General features: G+C 44.4%; 1 long non-coding RNA gene and 2 other non-coding genes across 3 annotated transcripts; all 3 read right to left on the bottom strand.

Moving 5' to 3' along the window:
- Nucleotides 1-663: 663 nt before the first annotated feature.
- On the bottom strand, nt 664-735 carry trnaa-cgc (transfer RNA alanine (anticodon CGC)). Its single transcript has one exon. It is a non-coding gene; the product is annotated as a tRNA-Ala (tRNA).
- A 2,174-nt stretch (nt 736-2,909) lies between these two features.
- trnat-agu (transfer RNA threonine (anticodon AGU)) lies at nt 2,910-2,991 on the bottom strand. The gene has a single exon. It is a non-coding gene; the product is annotated as a tRNA-Thr (tRNA).
- Nucleotides 2,992-11,088: 8,097 nt separating this feature from the next.
- Nucleotides 11,089-13,059, bottom strand: LOC130372733 (uncharacterized). Its single transcript, XR_008893399.1, has 4 exons — nt 12,932-13,059; nt 12,588-12,672; nt 11,862-11,922; nt 11,089-11,485 (listed from the first exon to the last, which is right to left on the bottom strand). It is a non-coding gene; the product is annotated as an uncharacterized LOC130372733 (long non-coding RNA).
- Nucleotides 13,060-14,303: the final 1,244 nt, after the last annotated feature.

Below are 14,303 nucleotides of genomic sequence, written 5' to 3'. Positions count from 1 at the left end.
GAATCTATTATTATTATTATTATTATATACGGGATAGATAACAGCAGAGATCGCTTCCATTAGCATTGTTTGGGAAACATTTTTAAAGCATTTGTAACGCGTACGGACTACTCGCATATCACACAAACACCACTAATAAAGACACTTTAAAGCATGTATACGTTCATTTTAGTACTTACTTATAATGTCTTTTTCATCAACCTTCCTGTAAATCGCTAAAAGTATACCTGATAAATTAGCGTCAAAGGTTTCGGAGAAAGATAACACTGTAGTCGTCCGAAGGTGTTGAATGGGACCTGTCACGTACTGTCCGTCGACCCAGAGATTTCTGGGGATCTGATTGGCTCTTTTGCCCCACTGGTTTGGAGCATTGGCGCCTGTGTCAGGACTTGTTAGGACTTTGTTAGGACTTGTTAGGACTTTGTTAGGAACTGTTAGGACATGTTAGGACTTTGTTAGGAACTGTTAGGCAGTCCATTCAGTGACAGGCAACAATATCTATCTTGCTCAAATGTTAGCGCTCTGCAACATTTTTGGTAGGTAAAGCATTGCATGACTTCGTTTTGTTTAAACATTCAGCAGTGTGTCGTGATCGGATCATTTTTGACTTCTCCCTTATAAATGGGATTCAATCATATTCAAAGCGTCACCATCACTACAATTTGGAGATACCAGGGATTGAACCCGGGACCTCATACATGCGAAGCATGCGCTCTACCACTGAGCTACAACCCCTATTTTTTTAAAATAGTACATCTCTACTATTAATACCTGAAGCTTTGCTTAATGATACAGCCAATCAACAGGTTGACTTGCACTAGGCCATTCTAAGAGATGCAGATATTTGGCCTGCCTGCTAAAAGCAGAGGTGGTAAACTGGTGCGGCAGATTTCAAACATTGAGAGGGGGATCCAATGGACTTCTAGTGCATCAGCTTAACCGCTTGGCCAGGACAACGGTGCTTAGCGACCTCAAGTCTATCAGTTGTTTGAACAGTAACAGAGTGCAACGTTTGAGGTTCTGTGATCAAATTGTGAAATAGTCCTAAACCCTTGACCACAGCTTGCTTTGATCACATCTTAGTGATCGGACCTCAGCACTCCTACATGAGAAGCTTTACAGATGAGCCGAAAACAGATTACTTCAATTGTACATGTGTGCAACCGAATCATGAAAGATTGCTTGACGATACAAGAGGGGAAATCAGTTATTGACTGACAGCACGGTATCATACATTTCTTAGAGGAATATTCTGCGTACAGATAGCAGAACTGGCCAACGCTTGTCGGCAGGCCTGAATCTTCGTCGTGACACAACAATGTTTTTCTCTTCTGTGGCTGTCAACGCTTAGTGCATAAACGTTACGTACTCATATCAACGTGTTGACCGGCACTAGCTTTTGAAATCGCACACACTGATTAACCTGTAACGTTGACGACAACCCAGTTTCAATTCTCTCACTTGTTTCGAACATTAGCATTCGGCAACATTTTTGGTAGGTTAAGCATTGCGTGACCTCATTTTGATCAAGATAGCACTCACCAGACATTCCTAGGGCAATCGAATTGAGGAGCTGGGGTTTGAACCCGAGGCCTCATACATGCAAAGCATGCGCCCAACCACTGAGCTGCTTACTGCTGAAGAATGTACATTTTAAACCTGCTTCGGAAAACACTAAGGGTTTTCTCGTCCATGGCATTCAGCACTTGGACCTGACAACACTAGTCTTCGGATCTATCAGACCTTTGAATATTAACATTTTATGTTTGGAGAACATGTTGTCATAAACATTGGATGCTAAGAGCTTGTCCAGATAATGCCTGGTTTTAAAGATGGCGCCTGCTACATGGTTAGATCAACATATTTGCACTGAAATCATGCAGTTTCACCGTAATATGTGTGTGTGTTGGCTGAACAAGGGAATGAAAAACCGTATTCAGATACAACCGTTGTGGGCAGGATTCAAACCTGTGCGGGGAGACCCCACTGAATTTCTAGTACATCACCTAATCACTCGGCCACGACAACACACTTTCAGAGTTCCAAGTCTGCGGCTTTTTGGAACAGGAAGAGTCTGGAACATTTAGGGTAGGTTAAGCCTTGCTTGATCTAATTTTGAAATAGTCTTCAAATTGACTGAAGCTAGCTTTGATCACATCTTGGAGACGGCAGGCATTGAACCTCAGGCCTTCTACATGAGAAGCATACGCTTTGCCGTTGAGAGACGTCCCCTGTGTTACTTCAATTGTACATCTGTAAAACTGATTCCTGAAGCTTTGCTTAATGACAGAAGGGACAAATAGGTCATCAGCTGGCACTAGGGTATCATACATTTTATAGAGAATTTTGCTTGCCTGCCGCCGTTGTCATTGATGGGAAGTCTATTGCATTGATGGATTGCAAGTTTACAACCGCAAGCAAGATTGCCAGTTAGGACAATTCCTTTTCTTTTAACTGCAAGAAAAACTTTTATCACATCTACACCAGATGATGCTGTTGCAAAAAGTATAGGCACTGCTGGGAGATGAACCCAGGGTCTCCGATTTACAAGACAGGCGCTTTGACCAGGTAAGCCACAGTACCCCTTTTGCAATGTATACTTGAGACACCAATGAAAAAGGTCTCATGTAGCGTGACCCGATCATGTGTTAAGCGATCAGAACTGCTGGCTAAAGGAATTCCAATTGAGTGGGTTACTTTCATTATACAACTTACTGCTGTGATTAGAACACTGCCTACTCTGTGAACTAGACAGTCACTATGACCGTCCAAGCCACAGCAACCCTCTCAGTTCAGGAGAAATGCTTCAGCAAATGATTGGGAAGACTACGAAAGAGGTCTGCAGTACAATGACATATTTCTGTTGATCCTTTAAACAGTCCACTATACATACACTAATTAACCTGTACCGTTGACGGCAGGAATCGAACCTGCACGGGGAGAACCCAACGGATTACTAGTCCATCGCCTTAACCACTCGGCCATGGTAACACAATTTTGACAATACAATTCTCTATCTTTTTCAAACGTTAGCATTCTGCAACATTTTTGGTAGGTAAAGCATTGCATGACCTCATTTTGTTTAAACATTCATTAAACAGTAACATTCAGCAATGTTTCGTGATCGGATCATTTTTGACCTCTACCTTATAAATGGGATTCAATCATAAACATCGCGGTTGACTTGCACTAGGCCATCCTAAAAGATGCAGATATTTGGCCTGCCTGCTAAAAGCAGAGGTGGTAAACTGGTGCGGCAGATTTCATACATGGAGAGGGGGATCCAATGTATTTCTAATGCATCAGCTTAACCGCTTGGCCAGGACAATGGTGCTTAGCGACCGCAAGTCTATCAGTTGTTCGAACAGTAACAGACTGCAACGTTTGAGGTTGTGTGATCAAATTGTGAAATAGTCCTACACCCTTGACCACAGCTTGCTTTGATCATATCTTAGTGATCGGACCTCAGCACTCCTACAGAATATAGCATACAGCACCTGGTATTCCCAGGCGGTCAACAGCCTCAGTGCAATGGCTGAGCCTCGCTATGGGTGAACCACCTTCTTGATCATGGTATCTCCCTTGCCAGGTGTAGATAGATGTACTGTCTAACTGTTTGACCCTAAAGAGTTACCGTATTATGAGTGGGTCTCGCGGGATTTGACTTGACGTGATTTGGTTGCGATTACCCGGAACTCGAGATACATGTGGTCTGTTATTACCGTGGTTGTTAATAAATACATTTGTACCTTTACCGTTCGGATACGTTTGTAAACAAAACGACATGGTGACAGAAGTGGGATTCTTCCTGAAGACATCACTTGGACGACTTCATCTCTCGGAACGTCAACTTTGAAGTCTCGACCGTGGGAAGCGACACCATCGAAATGGCAGATGGATTCAGACGTCCGGACCCTCTCGTTTTCGATGAGAATGTGGCAGTGCACTGGCGCAAGTTTGAACGAGAATATGAGATTTTCATTGCCACTGCACACAGCGATAAACCTGCTCGAATGAGAGCTTATATACTCCTCAATCTCGCAGGACCGGAGGCTATGGAGAGAGAGCGGTCATTCACCTATGCGCCCGCCGTACTAGGAGAAGATGATGACGTTGTCGTTCCAGCAGAATCTAGAGAGGACACAGAGTGTCTTAAAAGAAAGTTTAAAGAAATATGCAACCCGGAATCAAACGTGATAATGGAGAGGCACAACTTCAACACCAGACACCAAAAACCTGGCGAAACAATCGAGGCATACGTGAGTTCACTGCGAAATCAGGCTAAAAACTGCAACTTCGGCGCATTGGAAAACGAACTGATAAGAGACAAACTGGTCTGTGGAATAAGTAGCGACGGTGTCAGACGTACGCTGCTAAAAGAGACTGAACTAACACTGTCTAGACTCTAGGCAGTGTTAGTTCAGTCTCTTTTTCCCTAATTTGGCAAATGCGTAGTGCTCTAGACTCTAGAGCACTACGCATTTGCCAAATTAGCGAGCTCACTGAAAACATAGCAAACGCCCCCTCTCCACGCCTAAAACTGCTGCAACCGCCAGTGTGGATGCTGTACAAATAAAACATAGAAACATCTACAGCAAAATGAAGCGCACTAAGGGAAAATCCATCAATCTCCAGCTGCAGGAATTGTGGGGGAACCCATCCAGCGAAACGTGACCAATGTCCGGCTTTCGGCCAACAGTGCCACAACTGTGGTAAGCAGAACCACTTTAAAAGCCAATGCAGGTCTACAAAGTCAAGCAGACCAAACAGACAGATAAACCAGCTATATGCCGAAACAAACTCCAGCTGTGAAAGTGAAGACACATTCACCATCGAAGGCTTGTCCTTGCATGATGATGAGCAGAAGATTGACAAGGAAGGACATTGTTTTGTGACAGTTAATGACAAACAATTAAACCTAAAAGTGGATACAGGGGCGAAATGTAACGTTATGTCCTTTAACACATACAAACTTGTCAGGCACAATGAAGAACTGCAAATGCCAATTAAGCAGGTCAATCTTGTAGAATTTGGCGGATCTATGATCACACCAATTGGCACAGTGACATTACCATGCAAGCTAGATGAACAGCTGTATAACCTAGTTTCAAGTCGTGAAAGGAAGTGTTCACTCCATTCTTGGCCTACAGGACAGCCTTCATATGAAGCTTGTCGCCTTCAGCAGGGAGGTGTTTAACCTGGACTGTGTAAAGGATCACACCCTGTCGCAGAAGATGTTTAAGGCATATGCAGACCTGTTCGAAGATGAGATCGGTGACCTACCTGTAACATACTCGATGAAGGTAGATCCAGGGATAACACCGGTTGTCAGCCCTCCACGTCGTATCCCAGCTGCAATGCAAAGAAAAGTGGAACAAGAGCTCAGAAGAATGCAAACCCTGGGAGTAATTGAACCTGTGGATGAGCCCACGGAATGGGTTTCAAATTTAGTGGCCACAAACAAGAAAGAGACGGGTGACTTGCGCATCTGCATAGACCCCAGAAACCTAAACAAGGCCCTCATGCGCCCTCACCATCCCATGCGCACGGTGGAGGAAGTTGCCGCTCAGATGTCAGGTGCCACTATCTTCTCCGTCCTTAATGCTAAAAGCTCCTTCTGGCAAGTCAGACTGGATGATGCCTCATCCCTCCGCACGACATTCACAACTACGTATGTACGATTCAAGTTCTTAAAGATGCCGTTCGGAATTTGCACAGCCTCAGAAGTGTTTCAAAGAGCCATGGAACAAATCTTCGCAGGATATCCATGTGCTATAATCGTGGACGACATCATCATCGGTGGCAAAGACCCTGATGAGCATGAAAGAAACCTGAAAAAGGTTCTGGATCGTGCCAGGCAGGTGAAACAGACTGAATCCCAGCAAATGCAAATTTGGACTCAACGAGGTGAGCTATGTTGGGCACACATTCACAGATAAGGGGCTGAAAGCAGACCCTAAAAAAATAAAAGCAATCAGTGAAATACCACCCCCAGAGGACAAGCCAGCTCTTCAGCGTTTCTAAGGGATGGTAAACTACTTGGGCAAGTTCATTCCAAACCTAAGTGAACTAACCACACCGCTACGTCAGCTGCTCCACAAGGAAGTGGTGTGGAATTGGACGGAGCATCAACAGAATGCTTTTGACAGGCTCAAGACCTGCATCAGCAGCCCACCTGTACTCCATTACTACGATGTGAGGCAACCGGTGACACTCACCTGCGATGCATCACAATATGGTTTAGGAGCCGCTTGCCTCCAAGAGGAGAATCCCGTGGCATACGCGTCTCGCACACTGACCCAGACGGAGACGAGATATGCTCAAATCGAAAAAGAACTTCTGGCAGTGGTCTTCGCCTGCTACAAGTTCTATGACTAAATCTACGGCAAGCCGGTTGTGATTGAGACTGACCACCAGCCCTTGGTCACCATTCACAACAAGCGATTTCACACCATCCCAGCTCGTCTGCAACGCATGATGTTACAGTTGCAAAGATTCGACCTGACTCTCACCTACAAAAAAGGAAAACACCTCTACTTAGCTGACACCCTTTCACGTGCACCGAGGTACAACGTCAGCCCCCAGAAGGCAGAACGGCCAGAGTTTGAGGTGATTGCAGTTCAACTAATATCCCCACGGCGTCTTGAAGAACTCCGTCAATACTTGTAATGCTGACGACACAGTGCTGCAGAAACTCACCTGTTTCATTCAACGGGGCTGGCCGAGACGTCCATGCAGCGTACCTACAGAGGTGAGACCATTCTTCAGTTTCCGTGATGAACTCACTTTCGAAGACAGGATCATCATGAAAGGAAACAGGGCCCACTGCCCTGCACTCGGAATACCTGAAGGTGCTACACGGGGGACACCCAGGAGTTGAATCCACTAAGAGAAGGGCAAGGGAAAGTGTTTTCTGGCCATCTTTAAATGAGGACATTCAGGCTGTCGTTATGGCATGCGGCGTCTGTAACAGCCTGCGGCCTCACCAGCAAAAAGAGCCGCTAAAACTGCACACAGTCCCAGACCTGCCTTGGTCTCTTGTCGCCACAGACATGTTTGAATGGAAGACTCACCATTACCTGGTGCTTGTTGATTCGTACTCTGGCTGGTTTGAAATTGACCGGCTCAGCAACCTGTCGTCATTGACTGTCATCAACAAGCTAAAGCATCACTTCTCAGTCCACGGCATACCACATAAGCTGTACTCGGATAATGGCACCCAGTATACCAGCCAGGCCTTCCATGACTTCGCCCGATCTTGGGATTTCCAGCATGTGACGAGCAGTCCAGAGTATCCTCAGTCCAATGGACTCAGCGAGAGGGCCAGAAGGAGTGCAAAGAGACTGTTAGAAACCACAGAGAGAGACGGGACAGACTTCTACCTGAATCTGCTTGGGACACGAAACATGCCCCGAGACAACATCTTGGGCTCACCTGCACAAAGGCTGTTGTCCCGTAGCACTCAAACCATTCTGCCCATCTGCAAACAATTGCTGAAACCAGCTGCAAGAACCCCGACCAGCATCAAAGCACAATTAACAAAGAAGCGGCGGACACAAAATCACTATTACGACAAGACCAGCAAACCACTACGCCCCCTGGAACCGGACCAGGTGGTGAGACTCCAAACACAAAGGAGACATGATAAAGTAGGAGTGGTGAAGCGGAGGTGTGATGAGCCACTTTCATATGAGGTGGATTCTGAAGGGAAGGAATACAGGCGTAACCGACGCCACATCCTGCCAGTGATGGAGCCACAGCCTCCGAAGAGCACCACATACACTGATGAATTGAACACAACAGGTTACACACTTAGGGCCCTTACATAGTCGACGCATCGCTACGCATACGCGTCCAAAAGGCTACGCGACGCGACGCTTTGGCCGCCATTATGCGTCGACGCGTAGCAAAACGCGTCCTCCAAATTTTTGATACGCGACGCGCCGATCCATGCAATACCATGCGTTGTCGGTGGGGGCGATACTGCAAATATTGTACGTTAATTTCAACTATAGGTTATATTAACGGTAGAAAATTCTAATGAAATGGCGGGTGAAGAGGAAAAATTGTGCGAGCAAATTAGATTATATGAGCATTTATATGACACTTCATCCATGTTACATTCCAACAAGAATGCTTTGGAGAATGCGTGGAGGGAGGTTGCAAGTGCAATGGAAAAATCGGTTGCAAAAGTTAAAACAGACTGGAAAGCTGTCCGGGACAAATACGCCAGAGCGCATCAAAAATGGAAGATCGCGTGCAGAAGTGATGCTGGGCAAATAACTTTCGGCTATCCTAAAATCCTGACCCAACTTAGCTGGTTGAGCGAGTTCATCCGGCACAGGTCCACCGAATCAAATTTTCCGGTATGTAGGCATAATCAACGTGTGTGTGTGTGTGTGTGTGTGTGTGTGTGTGTGTGTGTGTGTGTGTGTGTGTGTGTGTGTGTGTGGAGAGACAGACTGTTCTCAATGTATTTTGTAATGGTAGTCTATTTACTTGGTCAGGATGTTTGAAAACAGGTGTCTTTCTGTAGGCAGGTGAGGAAGACGATGAGGAGGAGGAGGAAAGGCCTAATTTGCAGGCAGATCAGGCACCTCCATCAACCCCCAACATCGCCTCATCCCTATCCCAATTTCCACTTCTATCTGACCCTCTAACCACTACCTCTTCCACATCTCACCCTTCTACCTCTACCTCTTCCCTTCTTCCACCCCACCCTCCCACCGCGACACGAGTGGCTTCTGCGACCTCTTCCTCACTATCTTACCCTACCACCACTCTGATGACTTCTGCCTCTACCTCTTCTCTTCTTCAACCCCCCACCCTGACTGCAGTGGCTTCGACCGTTCCTCAGTCAGTTACCCCATCATCTCATCCCCCTACCCCGACATCATCAGCCTCCCGTGGGGGTAAAAGAAAGAGGAAAAGCGTCAGGCCGAATACGGATCCATGCGAGACTGCCCTCCTCGATAGGCTGCAGGAAATTCGGCAGGATAGAGAGAAGGAAATGGAGAAGGCGAGAGAAAGGGAGAGAGAAAGGGTGGAAGAGAGGGAGAGAGAGAATGAGAGAGAGAGGGAGAGAGAGAGGATGAGGGAAAGAGATATGAATGACATTCACTTCTCCTTTACCAATTACCTGTGCCAATTCATGCGAACGCTTCCACAGGGGCAAAGTGCTTTTTTGATGCGCAACATCAAACAGTTGATGCGGGATTATGAGCCAATTTAATCATTTTCTTCTCACCCGATATTCTTTCTATTACTTGCCTTATTTGTTTTAGCCTTTTTTAATTAATTACGTAATGTTTTGTGTTCACGTTCTGTGTGTTCATGTTCTGTGTGTTCATGTTCTGTTTGAAACATAAATTCAGTATATAGCCTCTTTGAGTGAATGAAATTTGAAAGCGTGAGTGAATGAAAAATGTGTGCATGCCTGGTGGCATAGACGGATTATGACATATCGGGCCCCTGGGCACGTGGACTCTGCAGCCCCCCCCCCCCCCCCCCTTCCAACATAAACACACGCACCCAGAATACACACACTCGTGACAACAGCTGTTTACTATTTTATTTGACATGCTGTTGGACACCGAAATAAATAATTCATTCGTTCACTCATTGTCATTAATCAATTGTGTTAATGCCTAACAATAAAACACTGCAAACGAATATAATTAAAATATGTATTTGTAATGTCTGGTTTACGACGAGCAGGCATTTAGACGGGAATGTTTCTGTAGGAGAGATTTGTTTAATGTGTCGGCCTGTATAAAATATATAAAAATAGTTAAAACAACATTCACAACTGATTATAAGTTGAGAACGGACTAATCGGCCAGCGATATCTTCCCGACAGGCAGTCGATCTGTGAACACTGATCATATCGCCGGCTGTGCTTTGAAATGCAGTTTAGCGAAGCGTTGCAAGGATGGTGGTAATGCTGCATTGGATTGGATGTAATTGCTATAGAAACAGCCTGGAATTTCAACTCTACGCCTGCCCCTGACCAGGCGTAGGATTTACGCCTGGTCTTAGTGAAAAGAACGCTAAGCCCAGTTGGTGCAACCGGCGTAACGGTTAGGTTGGACCAGAGCCCGTCTACGAAGAGCCTGGGCACTCCCTATACGCCCCATTGTACCGATCTTGGTTGTAGTTCCAGTAGACATCCACTGGGGGTGATCGCGGGCGAGTCCAGAATGAATGGGAGTCAATGGGGCTAGACGGCTAAATATGCCTCTTTCACCTGCTTGTCGTTGAAATATCGCAAATTTTATTGTAGATTCCGCAAGTTCAATATAGATTATAGTTCAAAAGTCAAATGAATGAGCACTTATGTCCTTTCGATTTCTTACAGTTTGGGCCGTTGTTGGCCGTATACGCTAGCATTCTGCTAATGAATGCTGATTGGTCAGGGACGGACTTGCGACTGATTACGATCAGAGACCCTCTTGACGGCATCTGAAGCTGAAGCGCATCGGAAACATTATCTTAAGGCGGACTTTCCGTCGAAGTTAATTTTTGCGTACTGTATTTATATTTTTCTGCAGGCCCTTTTGTTTTTTATATAGTTATGTATGGCGAAAGTACATGGGTATAGATGGAATTTCTTCCATTTCTCGTGTTCAATGTTCAATGTGTTGTATACATGGTACGGTATGACCACCTTAAATTATACAGTCAATGTCCCGCTCAATATCATTTCATCTGTCATTGTCCATTTTTCGAAAATAAAGATAGTTAAATAAAATGCCTAGAAAATGTGCAATGATAAACTGCTCCAACAGTGGAAAGGGATTGTCCTTCTTTTCGTTTCCCAAGGAAAGAAAAAGGTAACGTTCTTGCTTGCTCCTGTATGAATGGTCCTAGGCTTCCTGAGGCTGCACCTGGTAGGGAAAGTTGCGCTGGAGCCCGGGTAAAATCGCACATGGCTTATTCAAGTTGCACGCTAGACATTCTCTTAAGTGTCGAGACTCAAGCACTTAAATTACATTAAACGATTGTCCCATACAAATCGTTTGTTAACGATTTAACAACTTCAAAATCTGCTATTACTGCAGTTATTTTTTTGTAGGCATTGGGCTAATGACCTTGCACAGAGGGAAAACCATCTACACCACTTTGATTGATTGATTTCTATGCATTCAGTGATCTTTACAGATGGGTTTGTTTTAAGCCATTGAATATAATTGCTCTGCCCTGCAACACATTATAAGCTACACATGTTTGTTAAATGAGAAGTATGGTCTAGGACACGTTGAAACAGTAACAGTTGTATAACAGTAATTATACAAACATACCAACATTGCAGGCAAGTTTATTCAAACATCACACAAGAACACAATAAGAACAGTAACATAGTAAATAATAAAAAAAAAAAAAAGAGAACTGAACACTGAACATAGGCAGGGAAAAAAGGACAGAGGAACAACAATATAATAAAAGAGGAAGAAGACTTGTCCGTTGCCACAGCATCAAGATCCAACTGTAGAGATCAAGAAAGGAAGAGGCATGAGGAGGAGTACAACAGAACACTGCTCTCTAGGAAATTGTTTACTGATGTAAACTAAGTTGATGCAGTCTTACAATTATGATTCTAATCCAGGTTTCTATTTCAGGAGAATGAAATGGCTCATAAACATGAGGCGAAGTGACCTCAGACACTCCATATCACACGAGGAGTTAATGCAGGGGGGCTACGTTGTCTGTGAACTGCATTTTGAGGAATGCTTCCTTAAAAAAGTGAGTTGTGCATATTGGAAGAAATGAGAATTTAAATTAAATATAGTAAAAATTTATAGATTTACTGATACATTGTGCTGTGTGTGCTTCGAATAGCACAATGGAAAGGTGGCACTCACCAGAGATGCCATCCCCACACTGGTGGATTGCGACAACCCGCCACCACTTGCCTCCCCACCTCTTAAAAGGCGGAAAAAAGAAGAAGGTAACATAACTGAGACCAAGACCAACATACAAATAATTAAGACAGTCCCCTGAAATAACATTTACATACATTACATTGAATGAATTAACTTTAACTGATCCTTTGATATTGACTGATTCAATCCTCAAAAGCTAAGCAGAGTCAATCTGAGGAAGAAGACGGGTATATAGACACAGAGGGAGGGACCGTGAAAAGCACAGAGGAGACAGCAGAAATTATACCGGAAAGGACAGAGGAGACTCTAGAGACAACAGTTGAAATGGAGGAAAGGACAGAGGAGAGCGCAGAAGGGACAGTAGAGTCAAATGGAGGCACCAAAGAACAGGCTGAGGCTCAGGTGACAATTCTGCACAGCAGTCTCCAAAAGAAGGACCAGGTGATGTTCTGAGCTTCTTCAATTTCAAAATTCTGACTAGCATTATTATGTAGCAGACACTCATAAAGGATGCCTTTTTTGTTATTTCAGAGAATAAAACTACAGGCACGCCTTGCAAGGCTGCAAAGGCTAAGACGCAGGAAAAGGAAGCCAGCTGCCATGCCAAAAAAATCCAAGTAATGTCAATGAAAGACAAAAACAAAATATGCCTTTAGAATTATCAACACTTGATTTAAGGGAATGCATATTGCATTTTAACACCACCTTGTTCTTTCGTAGTCCCCATGAAATTATGGAGGAGATGCTCCAGAGGTGTCCTGAGGGCTGCCGGAACTTCATTAGGGCACAACTGTCAGAGGCAGGGAAAAAGGACAGAGGGAGAAGGTTCAACAGACACATAAAGGATCTAGGGCTGCAGCTGTTACACAGCAGCCCAAAGGCCTACCGTCAAATGAAGGCCATATTCTAGCTTCCTTCTGGAAGGACACTTCGGCGTTACGTTAGCGCACGTGTGGGATATTTCTCTGTAAATACGAATTTATTAAATAAGACTACTCAACTTCGACCAGTTTCACAATTTTAAGATTGAACAAAATCTGATTATTAACCTTTTATTTCCTGACAGCCTGGCTTCCTACAGGGAATCATCTCCCAAATGGGAGTCATCGCCGCCACCATGACCCCTGTGGAGAGGATGTGTACGCACGTCCTGGACGAGATGTCAATCAAAAAACAATTTGATTATGATCGCAAGAACGATGCCATTTATGGTGTATCTGCATCTGGGGCTGCAGCAAAACAAGCGATGGTCGTCATGGCTAGGGGCATTATGGGGAAATGGAAGCAGGCAAGCCATACCTTAGAAAAACATTTGTTATGATATTGCTGTGTATATTCAAACACATTTACCTTAAGCATGTCTTTCAACAGACGGTTGGTTACTTCTTTTCCCCATCTTCAATGCCAGCAGATGATATTGCTACCGTCATTAAGGATGCCATTCGCCACCTACATCATATAGGGCTGACAGTATGTAGTGCGAAGAGTTTTATTATTATTTATTTTTTAAATAGCAGCATTAACAATGAACAAATGAACATTAACTCCAACCTTGTATTGACAACAATGTATTAACCAATTTCAAAGGTGCAGGCAGTAATATGTGACCAGGGAAGCCCTAATGTGAAGGCTGTGCGGAACCTTGGGGCTAGCCTGGACCCTCTGGGAGGTGAGGAGTCCCACTGTATCCTGGTGGGGGTTCAGAGGGTTCCTGTGATTTTTGATGTCCCTCACCTTCTGAAATCAATCAGGAACAACCTGTTCAAACATGCCCTACAGGTAAGCACAGTAAACAAAGCAATCACAATTGCAAGGACTCATACTGAACATATACGATATCACAATGATTCACATATGTATGTATTTACATCCTTAGACACAAGGAAAAACGGTTCTTTGGAAGCACATCAGCCAATTCTATGAGCTGGACAAGCTCCACACTATTCGGATGGCCCCGAAGCTCACTGATAAGCACATTCTGCTGCCAGCATTTTCCAAGATGCGTGTCAGTTTGGCTGCACAGGTGTTCAGCCACACTGTCTCTGCTGGTAAATTTTTTAATCTTCTCAAAAACTTTTCTTCAATTACTAACAGCAGATTGTAATGTGACACTGACCACCTATTCAATGGTCGTATCTGTTGTGATCCAGGCATTTCTGCGATGGTAACATTGCAGAGACTGCCAGCAGAGGCAAAAGATACAGCTGACTGTGTAGCCAAATTAAATCACCTTTTTGATGTGCTAAATTCCAGGTAATTATGTAAAAAAAAATAGCACCTTAACTTTACAAACATCCAACTTACTAACTACACCCTATTAACTACGACCTACCTACCTTGACCCCACTAACTACGACTATCTACAACTATACTACTTGCAGATCAGTCAAGGATTCTAACCCCTGGCGACGACCCCTAGGC

The sequence above is a fragment of the Gadus chalcogrammus genome, chromosome 19 (assembly GCF_026213295.1).
Source record: "Gadus chalcogrammus isolate NIFS_2021 chromosome 19, NIFS_Gcha_1.0, whole genome shotgun sequence".
NCBI classification, from domain to species: Eukaryota; Metazoa; Chordata; class Actinopteri; order Gadiformes; family Gadidae; genus Gadus; species Gadus chalcogrammus.
Note: the sequence above shows the minus strand (reverse complement) of the source record. Positions and strands in the feature narration are given on the sequence as shown.